General features: G+C 44.2%; 1 protein-coding gene across 1 annotated transcript in view; it reads left to right on the forward strand.

Moving 5' to 3' along the window:
* PLXNB1 (plexin B1) overlaps window positions 1-18,251 on the forward strand; it is a 180,697-nt gene that overhangs the window by 15,493 nt on the left and 146,953 nt on the right. The window lies entirely within an intron of this gene.

The following is an 18,251-nucleotide window of genomic DNA, read 5'->3' on the forward strand; positions in this document are numbered from 1 at the left end:
TCTTTCTGGCCTCGGAACAAATAATGATTAAAAAGTGCTCAATTTCTTAACTTAATAGGGGCTTTACAGTGACGTCCACCGCCGGCTAATACCCAGCGTCTAACCACTGGGGAAACTAATCCAGGCGCTCCATCACCCAAGTCATTGACAGTCCTCTTGTATAATGTATAAAGTCTATAGAAACTGTAGAAATTTTGTGCTCAAGAACATCCATAGAATTAGCTGGCGATTATATGGATTTTATGGTAGTTTTATGTTGTTGTGGAGGTCTTCCCTGTTGATTTGAGGGGCAGGCCATGATTTAAAGGATATGAACAGCATCGCAAACATTTTTTTTCTTGTCTAAAATGAAAAATTAAGCAACTTTGCAGTATATCCAAGATTCAAAATCTCCTACCATTTTGTGCCCACAGCTCCTATGTAGATTTATACTACAAGCAAACTCTATGTAGTCTGACCCGGCAGTCATACTTCCATGTGTCCCCTAACGTACATTTAGAAGGGTAGTAAGAAGGTAGAGGCAGATGGTAGAGAGTGTGACTGCAGAGTCAGACTACACAGTGTTTGTTTGTAGTCTGTTATCATGGGGACACAAAGGGGCTGTGGACACAAAACAAGAGATTTTTAATCAAGACGTCTTGTTGCTTCATTTTTTAAAAATTTTAGATTCATTGGGACAATGCAGATATAATTGATTACAATGGTGGGAGGTCCTCAATCTCTGGTGGACCAAGGTAGTCAAGTCCAACTATGCTATAAGGAATGGTTAAAGGATCTGGAAATGTTTAGCTTGTAAATAAGAAGCCTGAGAGGAGACTTAATATCTGTCTACAAATATCTGAAGGGCTGTCACAGTGCAGAGGGATCAGTCCTATTCTCATTTGTACAAGGAAAGACTAGAAGCAATGGGATGAAACTGCAAGGGAGGAGACAGATTAGATATTAGAAAAAACATTCTGACAGTGAGGGTGATCAATGGGTGGAACAGGTTGCCACGGGAGGTGGTGAGTTATCCTTCAATGGAAGTGTCCAAACAAAGGCTGGACAAATATCTGTCTGGGATGATTTAGTGATCCTGCATTGAGCAGGGGGTTGGACCCGATGACCCAGAAGATTCTTTCCAACTCTACCATTCTATGATTCTATTTTTTTCCTATTCCTTTGCTAGATCCTTTGCCACCAATGGAAATTACTTACTATCATGACTTTGTAATTACTAGTATCATCGTATATGACATTGGTCTCCTATCCGTGACTGTACAACTGTTGCGGAGCTACTACTTCCAGAATGCTCTGACACTCTGCAGCTGGGAGTAGTCAAAATACTAATGACCACCTGTCTGTTTGTGAGTGAGTGACATGCTCACGCTCCTGATCACATGATGGTGACCTCATCACAGGTCCTTCATCTCAAGTGAGTTACATGCTCTGCATCCGATCACATGATGGTGACATCATCACAGGATCTGTAAGCACACGGCCGCTGTCTGCCTAGGTGTTCGTAAGTATTCCATAGCAACTGAGGCTGCAGGGGGTTTGTAGGGGATGTAGCCCATAATCTGCACAGGGGTGAAGGTCCTGTCATGATGTCACCATCATGTGATCATGTAACTCACTAGAGATGAACGACCTGTGATTACATCACTGTCATGTGATATAGGGCGGAGCAGGATGGTGGCGTCATCATAGGTGCTTCATCCTGAGTGCTGTGCTGCTTGCCATACCTGTTGTATAGAATAAAAAATGCATGTAGCAGAGCTGTATGTGATGTACATGTACCAGAGCTGTATGTGTGTGACGTGCATGTAGCAGAGCTGTGTGTCGCATTTCGCCACCAGAAACACTGGTACTGTAGTTTCTTAATAATTACTATTAGTAAAGAGCCACAAGCTGGAAAAACACATTTTTCCCCATAAGGTTGTGCTGCTTGATGCAGAGGAATTATACATGCTTAGCATGTGTTTTTTAATGCAGTATTGGTTCGACTCCTTATATGTTATAGGTGCTGTACGGCTCTGAGTCAGCGTCTTCTACATGATGCCCTTATCCAGCCGTCTCCTGCTAGTTAAGGTCAATACTATTAGCAGGGAGAGGAACACAGTGTACAATTTACCCCAGAACCCTAAGAAAAATCAATTGTGACATGGAAAAAGAAGGAGATAAATTGCTTGACCCACACGGCCCGCTCTTCTCTCACCTGCTGGAAAACCTCAGCCGCTATTTGATAATTGATTTTTTTTCCTCACGTTCACTATTATAAATTAGTATCTATGGAGAATAATAGCTCCATTATTTTCTGCACATTAAAAACACGCGGTGTAACTTATTGGGCTGTGTCGTCTCACTGCAGTATTTACTAAGGTCACTTACAAAGCGGAGGGAACATTTGAGGTTCACAGTCATATATCAACTCTTATTTTCGCAGTGTCACTCCGGAAAATAAAAGTGGTGACCTGATTGCTTAAAGGGTGGTCTTATAAAGGCAGTTCTAGTATAGCACCCCCACCCCAATCTGATGGATGCAGTCCATCCATACATGCTACATTTCTCCTATAGTGGCCACTGTAAGAAAGATGTGTAGCCAGAGGAATCTTCCCCTCGCGATTACCGCTTATCGTCGAGGGCTGTGAGGCCAGGCAGTATGCATCACCCGCTGTTTTAAAAGTGAGTGACTTTATAAGATAACCCCTTTAAATTGGATTGCTATGGAGAGTATTTAGGGCCCTTTCACACCTGCGTCTGGCCTCTGTTTGGGCTTACCATCTTTCTGCTCCATTTTTGGAGCAGAGAAACGGAATTGAAACTCAAAAAAAAATTGATCAATTTTTCCCCCACTTGATTTCAATGGGGGTCTCAAGAAAATAGAAGGCTTCCATTGTTTTTTAATGACAACTAGCGCAGTCTGCAGCATTATTATTCTTTAAAAAAAAACAAAAAAACGAAAGCCTGATGGAATGGAAGCAAAAGGAAGCCTTTTCCATTTTTTTGAAACTCCATTGAAATCAAAGGGGAAGAAAATGGATCCATTTTTTTTTTTTTTCGTTTTATTTCAGTTTCTTTCCTCCAAAAACGCAGCAGAGAGACAAAAACCCTGAACTGACCCCTAAAGCAGGTGTGAAAGCTGCCTTATTGTTAGACAGTTTTGATAAAGGAGGCCCACTGGAATATGATAAATCTTGGCTTATGCAAATTTTCACTTCAAAATTAGACCAGTAAAATGTTATGGCCATACTGTCGCTTCAAGTTAAATTCTGCTTTTGAACAGCGGTTTGCATGAATTCGAAATGGTTGAGTTGTCATATCACATGTCTGACAACAGGGTGGAACTTACCTGCTGTCTGTTTCTACTAGCAACCGGGAGAATTTTGAAAAGTAGAATACAAAGTAAAATTACTCAAAATTTGCACAATATCAGTGAAGCAAAGTCGTTATAAAGTTATGCAACTTTTTGTGTAGTCTTACCCTGACCAACTATTAAGGGAAGTGGAATATAGCTGAAAAAGTACTACTTTTTACCGTCCTGCGGCGACCTCTTTCTTACCTTAGCAAGATGGCCGCCGGGATCTTCACCCTCGATGCACCGCGGGTCTTCTCCCATGGTGCACCGTGGGCTCTGTGCGGTCCATTGCCGATTCCAGCCTCCTGATTGGCTGGAATCGGCACACGTGACGGGGCGGAGCTACGAGAACCAGCTCTCCGGCACGAGTGGGCCCATTCACCAGGGAGAAGACCGGACTGCGCAAGCGCGTCTAATCGGGCGATTAGACGCTGAAATTAGACGGCACCATGGCGACGGGAACGCCAGCAACGGAACAGGTAAGTGAATAACTTCTGTATGGCTCATAATTAATGCACGATGTACATTACAAAGTGCATTAATATGGCCATACAGAAGTGCTGAACCCCACTTTCTTTCGCGGGACAACCCCTTTAATGACTTTTAGACTCTCGGAGGCCAAATTAAAAGAATTTTACCGTAGATGAATTTACCATGAAGTGACATAGAAAATGAGCTTTTCCTCTTTCCAAAGTATTTTCAGTCGGTTGGTATGAAAGGGGCGGTTAGGTCTGTGGAGATGAGTCACCACGGATTGGCATGCATACTCCCATGCCTACCAATTAGAAAAAAATGCTCTGCATTTGCTGAATTAGCTCCAATAAGCGAAGAGGCCCCCAGTGTCAGACCTCCGACACATCAAATAATATCCTTGATATGCATTCCTGAATATACTCCCAGACATGTACCGCGCAACTCCTATAAACTGCAGAGCTGGCATCTTCCAGGGGGGATGAATATGTATTAGGGAAGAATCTACATTTTATTAAAATACTGCTATGCAAAAAAAAAAAAGAAGTGCGGTTTAAGGTTTTTAACTTTCAATAAACTTCAGGAGTTGCAGAGAAGTCAAAGAAAACTTCTGGTAAAGAAAGAAAGTCTTTCCTGTCAGTTGCCCCTTCAGGTTTACCCCCCACCCCAATTCAATTAGGAATGTAAAAGTGCCCACACACATTAAAGGGGTATTCTGGAAGTAAACTATTTATTACCTACTTTAGGATAGGTCATCAATAGTTGATTGGCAGGGATCCACTTAAAGGGGCTGTACCAAGATTGACTTTTATCACCTATCCACAGCAGAGATGATAAAAGTTTGATTGGTGGGGGTCTCACTATTTGCCTAAAGTATGCTGTACACAGCGAATAAGCATGTACATACGTATTTGCTGTGTGTGATAAATCCATAGTGCAGGACATACGCCCTTGTGAGTGCCCTTTAAGGCCGGGTTCACACAGAGCGAAATTTCCGTGCGGACCATCCGTGCGGAAATTCCGTTGCATTATTAAAACTGAGACTAAGTAGCAAAGTGGGCGAGATTTGCAAAAATCTCGCTCACACGCTGCGGACAAGCCGTGCAGAAATTGACCCGTGTAAAACCAGCCTAAAAGTCAACCTTGGTACTACTAACAGCAGGCAACTACTGTATTGGTCTCCAAAGCAGCATCGAGATGCAGTGTGATCACTGACTGGCTGCAATGGCGGTAGCTAGGCAGAATTCCATTTCAGAAGCACTTCAATGGCTGATAACAGGGAATAATAAATTACATTTAAATAGGGTTAGAAAACCATGGCTTGCTGACCACTTTCATCACCGATCTCCATTTCTCACAGCTTCTAGTAAGCTTGTCTTATGATTCTGTACCTTTATTGTCTGCAGACATTAAGTTTCGTGCTCCTTTAAGATCTGTTTTCGAGACCTCAGAGCTGGCCTGTCTGACTCTTGTTCTACCTTTTTTTTTCCAGCTTTGTTCCCCTTGAAAGCAGCAATCAAACCCTCTCACACCTTCCAACCGGAGGCTGCGCTGCTACCATCTGTTTGGGAGCATAAGGGGGGTGGCAGAGAATTGGGGGAGGGCTGAGAGCCAAGGAATATGCGGCCAAGTAGAAATTTGACCGGTGGTGGAGGAGGCTGAAGGAGCGCGGTGGGTTTAGGATGTGTGTCGCTGAAAGCACCTTGCTTGCGCTGGGTTACGTTATTGAGCTTCGCATCCTTTAGAAGGTTCAGCTGATGGCGGTAACGTAAACGGTAACATTCCTGCTAGGAAAGAAGTTGGGGGATTATCCGGATTTATGTGGGGGGTCCGTCATGTTTACCCTGGACTCACATGAGTTTCCGCCTAGTGTTCCTGTTAAAACACCAGCTCCTTGACTGATAAGAAGTTGAATTCAGCACACAAGTGTGGAATATATTACTGTGAAATTCCTTTAATCCGGAATCCAGTTGACAAAAAAATATTCCCATGCCAGATTATCGGAAATTTACCTGATAGTCTTCCTCAGGTGTAACTTGAAGTTCCTGGGCCCCAATGCAAAATGTGTAACAGCGCCCTTCACCTACCATGAGCCATTTATAATACTTGCGTCCTCTGTAACTCTGCATTCTGCTGTTCCTCTGTTACTCCTCCTGATAATACTTAAATTGACAACTGGATGTTACCATACCTCTTGTCCATAAGGGCCCTTTCACACGTGCTGATATCAGCATTAAATAAGCGCCGATCATTGATATTGGCACTTGCTAACTGGCATTTTACACAGATTGATATCGGCATGGACAGCCTTAGTTATGTGCAATTCGTACAGTAGCACAAGGTGCCCGCCACCAGCTTGGGTGGGCAGCAGGCGGATGTAGGCCTTTTACCACCACCCTTTAAGTCTACCCAGCCCGACGACCATCTTTTTCCATTGTGGCACTATATGAATTATCTTCCTCTTAATGTTCTGCGGCATCTGTTGTCAGCCAATCGGTGCTCTTGCAACACAGTTGCTTAGTCCTGCTACTGTAATTATGTTATGAGCTTGATTTTGGTACTGTACTTATGCTATTAACTTGGTTTTGGTATTGTATCTATGTACTGAGGTTGCTTCTGGCATTTCATTCAAGATGTATTCATGTACTTGGTTGATGGTTCATGCTGTATTTATGTTATGAGTTTATTTCTGGTATTGTATTTAAACACTGAGGTTGGTTCTGGTACAGTATTTATCTTATGAACTTGGTTCTGGTGTTGTATTTATGCTATGAATGTTATGAACTTGGTTCTGGTACAGTATTTATTCCCTGAGCTGTTATGGTGTGTGAGTTTTTCTTAGAACATGTCATCTCCTTGTTAAGGTGTTGTATATGGTTACAAAAAAACTGTCTGTTTTATGTGTGCCAGAAACGGGCTGAGCTGCAGTGCCTGACACAACCTATGTAAAAGCGTGGCACTATTACTTGGTTGAATGTGGAACTTTGATTCCGAATAGTTTTTCCTGGCACATTTAATTGTAAAATATCTGATTGGGCCGGCGTCTGCGATACTTTTTGCGGCCATCACAAAGCTCCAGTGATGGATGAATGTTTACATTCGCCTCTTTCAAAAACAATCTAGAACAACCGGAGGCTGAAATGTCATTGACAGCTTCAAAATTAACCGATAAATGATGAGCAGAGCAGGGGATCAACTCGCACAAAAGGTTTTGTTCAAGCACAAAAGCGGCTGAAATAATAGACATTTAGGTTTGTGAGTGGAGAGAAAAATGGAAAATGCGTTCAGTGGCCTACGAGGAAAGAGTTCGGGAAAAAAGACCCCTTTAAATATTCACTGCGGAGTAGAAATGCACAGCGGAGTTGCCGTAAAATAGACCAATTTGCGGATAAAAGCCTTTTTTACTGCTTGTACAGGCTCTGTCATATAGCTCCTGGGAACCCAGCAGAGCTTTGTTCAAGCAAACAGCCTCAGATATATTTTATAGGTTTACAGCCGAGACCAGAGGATAGAATAAAAAATTAACCTTCTGACTGCCCGATATCTCTGTGCTTCACTGCCTTGCAATGTCCCTCCGGGTACAAACTGTTAAATGGGAACGTACTTCGTTATTTCTTAATCTTGTCACAGCAAGTCATGTCTGTAAGGCCGACGCAAGGGGACTTGCAGCTTAAAGCTGAGTATACAAATGTTTGGAAAAATATTAGTTTTAGTAGACATTACTATGCTGAGGATATAGAGGACGGTGGTGATTCTCCAAGGTCAAGTACCATGGAAAGGCATTGAGTCAAGTTCATACTTCAGTGTGACTACAAAATAAAGTTTTGGGTACCTGATGTACTGTGGAGTAGTGTTGAGGACAAATGGGCCTACGGGTCCTCTCTCTTTGGGCACCCAATATACTGTAGAGTAGTGTTGAGGACAAATGGGCCTACGGAGCATCTCTCTTTGGGCACCCAATATACTGTGGAGTAGTGTTGAGGACAAATGGGCCTACGGGTCCTCTCTCTTTGGGCACCCGATATACTGTGGAGTAGTGTTGAGGACAAATGGGCCTATGGATCCTCTCTCTTTGGGCACCCGATATACTGTGGAGTAGTGTTGAGGACAAATGGGCCTACGGAGCCTCTCTCTTTGGGCACCCGATATATAGTGGTGTAGTGTTGAGGTCAAATGGGCCTACGGGTCCTCTCTTTTTGGGCACCCGATATACTGTGGAGTAGTGTTGAGGACATATAGGCCTACGGGACATCTCTTTTGAACTCTTGATGTCCACTTGGCTACAGCAGTACCAAGAAGCCACTTAGATGTCATGGTTCCTCACCTTTGATGGTTGTAAATGTAGGGCACCATCGTGGCTCAGTGATTAGCACTGTTGCCTTGCAGAGCTGGGGTCCTAGGTTTGAATTCAATCAAGGCCAACATCTGCATGGATCTTGTGTGTACTTGGGTGCTATACTGGGTGTAATCAAAAAGACTGATCCAGCGCTGCATCTCAATATTCATGTCTTCTACTAAAATAACAATTTCCGTGTCTCTCGTGGGACTGCTGCTATGACTGAAGTAAGAAAAGCGTATCTGAAGTGGCGTCCTGCTACGATAGGGGGAGATCATCCAGGGAGTCATCCATCGACTTCTGCAGGTGATTCAGGTACCGATTTGCGTTGAGAGTCCCTGGAATGAACACCGGTCCAACAAGGTGATCACGCCAGATTCCAACCTACATGTTCATGCTGAAATTTGCATTGTTTTCTGATTGGGTCGTGCTCTTACTGGTAATTTGCATTGCATCTGCACTGAATTGGTGCTTCAGTGTTCACTAACACGGTCCCGTAGTGACAGCATCAGCCCTGCACTGCATTGCCAATTGGATCCATACATGTATCGTAGCAGAAGGAGGCCACTTTGAGTACGCTTTTCCTACTTCAGCCATTGCAGCGGTCCCACCGGACTTTGAAAGACACAGAAAGCGGATTTCTGCTTCTCACATTCTACTCTTCAACATTGCAATTGGGTTTTACTCTCTGTCTATTACAGGGTCCACAACGCAAAATTGAAATCCATATTACGGGGCCCCTTGGGGCCCGTGTGCCATACCATCGTGTAGTGCATCCATGCCTTCCTAATCAAGTACTCTATTGTTATTTCAATGTAGGACACCAGTACTAAGATACAGCGCTGGATTATTCTTTTTGACTACACCCTGTATAAGGAACAGAGGACCCCATAGTCTAATCAACATGGAGCTGCCCCATTGGTAGAGACTGACCTGACAGCTAGATACCATGCAGCTTTTGAAACACTTCTATTAGCAAGCTGTAGGTCCACTGCTTCCATACCACTTGTGTACCCTCTTGAGATTGGGAGCAATGCTGTGCTTGGGATAAAACCAAGAATGGGCCATCTGTAAAGGTGGCCATACACTTAAGAGAATAGTAACTTGAAATGGATAATTTTGTATGCTAAAGATGCAATCCATCTTGTTGGAAAGTTTTGATAATCAATGGCCACAGTACCAGGAAACCACTTTGGATGTCTTGGTTCCACAACTCTGATGATTGGAATTGTAAGGCACCATGGTGGCTCAGTGATTAGTACTGTTGCCTTGCAAATCTGAGGTCTTTGGTTTGAATTCAACCAAGGATAACATCTGCATGGAGATTATATGTTCTTCTTAGTGCACAACTCCAGTTCTCAAGGGCCTCAACAGATCATGTTTTCGGGATCCCTTGAAAACTGGAGTTGTGATCCCCTGCTATAGCAACAGAGGACCCCATAGTCTAATCAACATGTAGCTGCCCTATAGTAGACAGTGACCGCAGAACTAGAGACCATGAAGCTTTTGAAGCAACTCTGTTAGCAAACTCTTGGTTTAGTGCAAAGCCAGTTCTTCTATCCCACCTGTGTACCCTCTTGAGATTGGGAGCACCACTCCACTTAGGATAGACCCATCTGTAAAGGTGGCCATACACTTAAGAGAAAAAGTAGTTTGAAATGGACGATTTTGTCTGCCAAAGATGCTATTCATCTTGTTGGCAAATTTTGATGACCATTTGGCTACAGCAACAAGAAGATATTCAGATGTCATGGTTGTTCACCTCTGAGGGTTGGAACTGTAGGGCACCATGATGGCTCAGTGATTAGTACTGTTGCCTTGCAGAATTATGATTCTGAGTTTGAATTTAGCCACCAACAACATCTGCATTAACCTTGTATGTTCTTTACATATTTTTGGGTGCTATATGAGCAACAAAGGGCCCCATAGTCTAATCGACATAGAGCTTTCCTACAGATAGACAGTGACATCAGAGCTACAGACCATGAAGCTTTTGAATCACCTCTGTTAGCAAGCTCTAGATCTTTTATCCTACTCATGGGCCTTCTTGAAATTGGTCGTGCAACTGAACTTGGGATAGAACCAATAATGAGCCATCTGTAAAGCTGGCCCTACACTTAAGAGAAAAAGCATTCAAAATGGACAAGTTTGTCTGCCAAAGATGCAATTTGTCCTGTTGGAAAATTTCTTGGCTGACCTCGATTTAAATTGCAAATGTATGGCATTATGCCCCTAATCATGCCATTTTATGTGCAAGCTATATTCACCGCTTAAGTGTCCCTCCGTCTAATGCAAGAGTCCTGATCGCTGCCGCTCTGAACCCGAAAGAAACTATTAGAGGTTGCATGTTTATTGTGCACGCGACCGCTGAGCCAATCTTTTGGGTTTGGAACAATAGTGAGCAGGTCTCCTGCACTGGTCAGGTTGGACACTTAAAACAACCATCAAGTTTTTGGACAAAATTGAGGTCTGGGACAGGAGATGTGTACATATTTCTTGCAGTTGCTCTTCTCTGCCACCTCTCCGATTAGGCCCCCTGTCCACGGGCGTTGTGGTATCCCGCGACGAATCTCAGCCATGGGAGCCGCTGCCTGGGAGCAGGAGCCGGCAGATGAATCTCCGCCAGTCAGTCTATGCTGCGAATTGCCAGCCGCGAGCGGAGAATCGCAATGATTCTCCGCTCGTGGACACAGGGCCGGCGCTTTCCATAGCAACGCCTAGGCCCCCTGTCCTCGGACATGATTTCACTGGCAGTAAATCACCAGCGAATCACGTCGTCTGAAGCTTTCCATAGCGTCGCTATGGAAAACACCGGCCCAGTGTCCACAAGCAAAGAATAATTGTGATTCTCCGCTCATGGCCGGCCATTCGCTGCGATCTCGCGGCAAATCTCTCAGATAGGCTGACCAGCGGAGATTCGTCTGCCTGCTCCTGCTCCCGGGTGGCAGCTCCGGCGGCGGAGATCCAATGCCCGTGGACAGGGGGTGGGGCCTTGTTTTTGAGCCCCAAATTTGTCTGTCCAAGATGGCTGCAGCAATTTTATAACTACTGGATGCACACTCTGCACTGGTCTGTGAATGACCTTGGCCGAACAAAGAGCAGATGCGGTATATTGTGTTGGTAGTCTTCCAATGCATTTTGGGGATTAGGTAGACAGAAGATTATATAAACCATCTTGGACGGATGAAAACAGGTCCCAGAAACGGTGGATCAGAGGAACAGCAGAGAAGAACTGCAGGTAATTTACCCCTTCCTCCTCGGGTCCCAAAACAGAATTTTGTCCCGAGGCCGCAGGGTTGCCTAAAAGATGAGTATGGATTATTCTTTTATCCTTCACAATACCAAAATACCACCTTAATCTCTACTGCGGTTGGTGAAGATCATTCATACAAAGCATCCCACAGACGACCGGTATAACCACCTTAAAGTTGCCTTATCTGGTGGAAGGTTCCTTTTGAGCTACATTGTGCTTCTTGAAGATGGTTTTGTCCACTTATAGGGCATTTTTTACATTTCCTTCTTTGTTTGTGGAAATATTCATGAGTATTAATGAAGCTGAAGAATTCCCTTGTAGTAGGAGCTGCTCATTGTGCCCAGGGGCCTTCAGCTCCATCATCAACATGCAGATCTCAGAAAATTGGTGCCAAGTTATCACGCATGATTAATATCATTTGTCTTCACCAATAGTAAATTTAAATAATGTTTAATGAGCCGATATCCAGATATGTTGGGCAGTTAGTGTAATCTCTAGCGTTATCAGCCATTTCAAGCTGGGAAGAGCCTGAATGGAATCTTCTTCAAAGGAAGCATTTGGCCCTATGAACTCTATTAAAGAAGGCTTTCCACCTTGTTGGGGCTCATTTTCCATCAGTATATTCTCCTCTGTCTCCCACCTGCAATATCCTAAAACCCATGTTATGACTATACCATAGTGAGGTTTCATCCATAGTGACCTAATTTGAAGAGTCATGTGATATTATGGATTGAACATCTTTCAAACCCTATAGAGGTGTTAAATGGGTTTTTGGTCATTATAATAAAAATTAAAAAAAACTGTCTCCAGTGGTCTCCTCGTCCAGTGCTGCTGCACCCTTCCAATCTCATCCCAGAAGTGACTTTAGAGGTCACATACAATTCATCACTCACCCTACTGCTTAGGTAATCACTGGCCTAAGCGGGCAACTGTAAGCGTTTCATGACCACTGAGGCATGTTACCACTCTGTAGCCACTTCCAGGAGTGGACTGGCAGGGAAAAGAGCAGAAGCGCAGGGGAGGCAAAGTGAGTTTGTATTTTTTCCTGTTACATCATTATCTGCTTGCTGGATTTATTTTTTTAATGTTGGAAAACCCCTTTAAAATTTTTGAGTCAGTAGATAGGCGATCACTGTCTAGAACCTTCATCTATTAGCCAGAGAGGAGAACAGCTGCAGAGAGTGTCTCTCCCCCTCTAGGACCCAGCATGTTCATACTTTCCATGGACAGCTTATTGATTTTAATGGGAACTGTGTAATTCCTCATTTTTCCTGTGGAGGTGCTGCAGGGATACTGAATACTTACTGCCAAGTTCTAACTTCTTCCACAGATATCAACTGATAGCTAGGATTCCCAGCAACAACAGCAGCTTAGCATTAACGAAAGGAAATTACCCCAAATGGGCAACCCCTTAAAGGGCCCTACAAAATATAATCCTGGCATAAGTTTTTAACTATTTTCCCTATTTCCTTCTTTTTCCTTCAGATTAATTTCTTACTTGACTACTACAAATATCTGGAAATGTTTTTCCCTTTAGTGAGAAATATTGAAACACTAGTCAACTTGGGGGCAAAATGACCCTGTAATGAACAGTGCAACCGATTTGAAACGTTTAATTAACCCTTGCATGGAATCTTTTCGACCTTTGAGTGAATTTAGCAAATATAACCCCTGCAAAAAAGTGAAGTCCTCCAATTGTACTATAAACTGAATTTACAGCAAATGTAATGTGAGAAGGAAGCTCTGGAGGCTACCAGGGTTATTTGCATAATTACAGTGTATACCCACACAGACAAATGCACTTCCATTTAACATGATAAATTGCAAATTAGGTTTATTTCTTCCTGACCTTAAGCGTCTGATGGGGACTATTCTAGACGGGACCTAGAGAGCAATTTAAGATTTTTGGGGGGTGGAGGTGGGGGGAGGGGGGAGGATTGTCACTTAAATATGTAGTTTCTTATTATACAAGCAAGTAGGTTGTGCCTGATTAATCTCATCATGTATTCAGGGCACAGCTCGAAACAAAGAAAGCTTAGCCCCCTGTTTATGTTACATACGCAAACGAGACCCTAGAACATTGGCCGATTAGACCTCCGACTCCTGGCTTTTAAAGACCCCTTTAACCCCCCAAGGCGTTTTGGCTGAGAACGCAGTTCAGTCTTGGATTAATTACTGGTAAATGCTCGATCTTTCGTTTCTTCTTTTAGTTTCTCTTATAATATTTGCCCTTTTTAAGTAAAATACATAATTCATTAATCTGGTTTCAATTATGGTAAAGACCTGGGGAGTCCCCGTGATTCTCGCTGTAATGAATTCATTGTTGTAGGATGAACAAATTGGGAAACTATTCTCACATGCAGGGAGGGCATTGTCTTCTGTGCACTTGTTGTGGTTGCTTTGATGTCTGTTCCCGTTTTATGTTTTTGGTTGATGGTTTCATGACATACTTGTCAAAGTGTCATCGCATAGGCATTAAGGGACAATTATGGAAAATGTATTTTGGGTACATTCATACGTCCAAAATGGGGAGCCTCATTGCTGCAAACATTTATCTTCTATACCATGATCTTGGATTATTTCCTCTTATGGCATCAAGCAAAAACATTTATCTTTACCTTTCACCGACTACAACACTATCTCCAGGCTCAGAATTGCTCATCAAAGTATCAGACAAACCTGCAGTGGCCCCAGACTCAATAATCAGCCCTCAAATGGGTTGTGCCAGGATGCACAAACCCAACTAGATTCCAGGCCCAGATTTAACAGTGAGTCCAGAAAGGGGTTGTCTGGGTTTAACATGATTTCTTAAACCTGAATTCCAATTTGTTAAAACAATAAAAACAGCAGGACTGACCCATCCTCTCCACCAGCGATGCAGAACTGCACCCCACAGTCCTCCTGGTCTTTGTTTTGAATGGCTACCTCCTGACCAGTGCAGCCAATCAGAGGCTTTACCAGTCAGGTGACATGCTCCAGCATCTGAGCGGTGATGTCAGGAGAACGGCATATGGCTGCTGTGCCCTCTATTTGGCTATAGCCTTCAGGTGGTATCCATTCCAAAACAAAACCAGAAAGACTGCAGCACTGGATCACCATGGAGAGGACAGGTAAGTACTACTGCTTTTACTGTTATAACAGATTGGGATCCAGTAAAAAAAAAATCATATTACACCCGGACAACCACTTTACAGGGTTGTGCCAGGATGCACGTTCCCTCCCAGAATTTAGGGACTGGGGTGAACAGTTGGTCGCCCAGGGTGACAAGAGTGTGACTTGGCGCTCAGACTCAACAATAAGTCTTTAAAGAAGTTGTGCCAAGACTTCCAACACCTTCCAGAATGCTGGGCGTAGGGCGAACAGCTGAATGCCCCCAGTCCAGCTCTTGGCACCACCGGCAATCAGCCAGGGAAAGCCTTGGCAAGCCCCACATTTCCCCTGCACCAGCCACTACAGTGGAATTGTAGCATTAATGGACAGCCGTTCACATGAATGGCTGTCCAGTAATTCCAGGACAGGAAAAGGTCTTCCAAAACAGAAGCCGCATTTATTAAGAAGCTCTCTGTTCTGGGTTAAGAAGGGGACCCCACTCTATGACGTTCATATGTCCTATTAGGAATGCCATCTTGGCACAACCCTTTTAATACTACAAGGCCTCTAAGGTCCAGCAGAAAACACCCCATTTGGTAGTACTTATGGTTTATATAGATTGTGGATGAACCCCAAGGGCCATCTCTTCTGCGACTTCAGTCCAACGTTGTCCCCCTCCCAATTGACCACAAGTCATGGACCATAGCTCTGAAGATCACACAAGAGGAAAGCCAATAGATGAAACACCACTTTACCCAATGTCTGCCATCATGGGTTAGAGTGTCAGAGGTTTGGCATTGTCCTCCCAACTCCCAAACCCTTATCAGTGCCTCTGCCAACGTATCCCATACGTATACAATTGCTATAATCTTGGTACACATGTAAAGTGCAAATGCGGTATTCTTAAATTATTCGGTACTGGACATTTTTAAATCATGAATTTTTTCCCCCCCAAAATGGTGAATAGTGTTAATCAAGGGGTTAATGAAACCTGCTGTCTTTGGGTGCATGTCAGCACTGTAAATTCGGTGGAATGTCCGCCCCTCGGCCTGCTGTGTGTGATTCCATTTTACACCCACTCTGCCAGTACATTGGAGATAGCGAGCCCAAAATAAACAGTGATAATAGAGTTCAGCTGGACCGTGACTTACTGAGCGCACCCAGACATTCAAAACTTCATCAAACTTTTATATTCCGCTTTGACGGTAGCCAGATCCAAGACGATCAGTCATAAGATGATTACGTTAGAAGTCTATGGAAAATCATCATCCTCGCTGTTGTTAGAAATGATAAATGGGATCGGGGGTCTCAGCGCTAGTGAGCAAAAGTGCTGAGCTAAGAAATGTCCCCACTGCAGGTAAACTGTAGGAAACATTAAGATAAAGAGCTGAAGGCAGGGGAGTAGCTGTAGGGCGTGCAGAGGTTGCAATCGCACCCACCCAGGTGCCTGAAGGGAGCAACAAAGATACCAGTCTTACAAATGTGATTGTTCCCAGCAAGAGAAACCAAGTAATCTTGTAGATATGATACCTTTTAATGGCTAACAAAAATACATGATGTTATAGTGAGCTTTCCAACCTCTCGAGGTTCTTCATCAGGCATAATGAAATGGATCCGAAGAGTATTATAAATGGCACGTTAGGCCGCCTTCCCACGGACGGATTTCCGCCGCGTTGCTTGCAGCTATTAGGTTCCATTGAACCTAATAGCTCAGTGCTCACGGTGCGGAATTCCGCACCGTGAAATCTCCCGTCCTCACCCGCGGCATGCTCTATTTGCCGCGGGTGTACACGCGGACGGCTTCCATTGTAGTCAATGGAAGCCGCCCGTTCACGCTATCTTCCGCTGTAGCACAGCTACAGTTAGCAACTATTTTGAGCGACTATTCAGATGCTGGTTGTCCTGTGTAAAGCCACCCTAAGCCAGCTCTTGGCTCTATAATCATTTTACTGACCGACATCTGCCCCAGTGACCCATATAATTTTTTGGAGGGTGAAGATAAGTGCATGGCAGACAACTGCGGCGCTGCTTATCTCCATATTTATGTATATACATAGTTAAGTATGCATTTAACTTGTTTGCCCCATCAGAAAGATGGTTGCTGGGGCTCTGCGCTAAATTGTGCTCGTTGTGATATATATTTTTATGCATTGCTAGCAATGGCCAGAGGATAATTGGCCCATTTTTTTCCCTCCCTTATGTGTAGTAAAGTGAGTGTTGGTACAGTGTTCCACTTATGTGAGTAACGCGAAGTGTAACAGGGCAGGGGTCCGTTCCCATGAAGGGTTAACTGAGTTCTACTGAAAGTGAGAAAAGCGTTCAGTTATATAAGAAGTCACAGGCTGGGTTTAAGAATTGCTTCACCATCTTGCACGTCTTGAAAGTTTACACCCTGGGCCCCAGGGATCAGAGCTGTGTAATAGCAGATTGTGCGATACAATCTTTGCCGCTCACCGGGGAGTGAAATCAGCGGGGTTTTAGTCAGAAGGACAATGTTTTGCAGCAGATAAAAGTCACAGCGGTTGACATTTTAATTCACTTGGAAAATCCACCAGTCGGCACGTCTTGAGTCTGACCGCCCTCCGGTGTCAATCAAGTCAAATTAAAAGTGTGTATAATAGACATGGTAATGCCGAGCGACGCTTGTAATATAGAGCACGGGCTGTGGATATTCAGAGCGATGCGTGTAACACACAGTTATTTCTATAGGCTACCTTCACGCAGGACGTCTGAGCTGCGGAAATACTGCTGCGGAATTTCCGTTGCGTTCCTGCAGGTAGGCAGAGTAAGGGTATGGCCGAATGCACACGGGCAGGACGGATTCCGCATGTGGAATCCGGCAGCGGTATCAGACCCTGCCTGCGGCCGGCATCTGCGCATACCTGCTGTTTCTTCTTTTCTTCTGTACTGCGGATCATCCGCAGTTTTTTTTAAGTCTGCTTTTCCTGCGTCTAGCGATGACGTGGAATCCGCAACATTGCGGAAGGGCCGCGGATCGTACGGCTTCCATTGACTTCAATGGAAGCCATCCGTGCTGGAATACAACATGCTGCGATTTTCCCTCCATGAGCAGAAAATCGCAATTGGACATGGAAAAGCGATTTTCCATAGTGTGTATATGGGCAGTATTTGCTGCAAAATCCCGAGGCAGACGTCCGCTCCGGATTCCGCAATGCAAATACGCCCGTGTGCATTGGGCCTATGACCGGATGTCGGGGAGCGCTGACAGCCAAAAATTTGGGGGGTGAAGGGGAGCGCCATATCTTCTGAAATCAGCTGTGGATGCCAACAATAACAGTGTTAATCTTAGTGCCCCCATAAGAGTGTGTGTTTCAATGCCAGCTACGGTGTCCCCATAAGTGTCAGCCTCAGTGCTCCTTAATAGTGTCAGCTGCTGTGCCCCCTTAACGATATCAGCTACAGTGCCCGCACAGCGACAAGAATCTTAGAGCCCAGACTCCCCATAACAGTGTCAGCCGCAGTGCCTCCATAATAGTGCCAGCCACAGTGTCCCCATAACAGTACCAACCATGACTCTTCCTTCATGTCACAGCAAGTCTATGGACAATCTGTTTAAGTACAAGTTTACTTGCGCAGCTTGCTGCCTTATTTATGACATGGAGGCGGTCACACGCTCTTTAATTACAAAATTACTATGTTAACTTCAACTTTGCTATATCTTTCTAGTAAATCTCTTTTACAGACCTTTCATACGGGACCAAATTGCCCGCAGGATGCAGATTTTGTTGCATTTTTTTTCAACT

Source organism: Eleutherodactylus coqui, chromosome 3 (assembly GCF_035609145.1).
Source record: "Eleutherodactylus coqui strain aEleCoq1 chromosome 3, aEleCoq1.hap1, whole genome shotgun sequence".
Classification (NCBI taxonomy): Eukaryota; Metazoa; Chordata; class Amphibia; order Anura; family Eleutherodactylidae; genus Eleutherodactylus; species Eleutherodactylus coqui.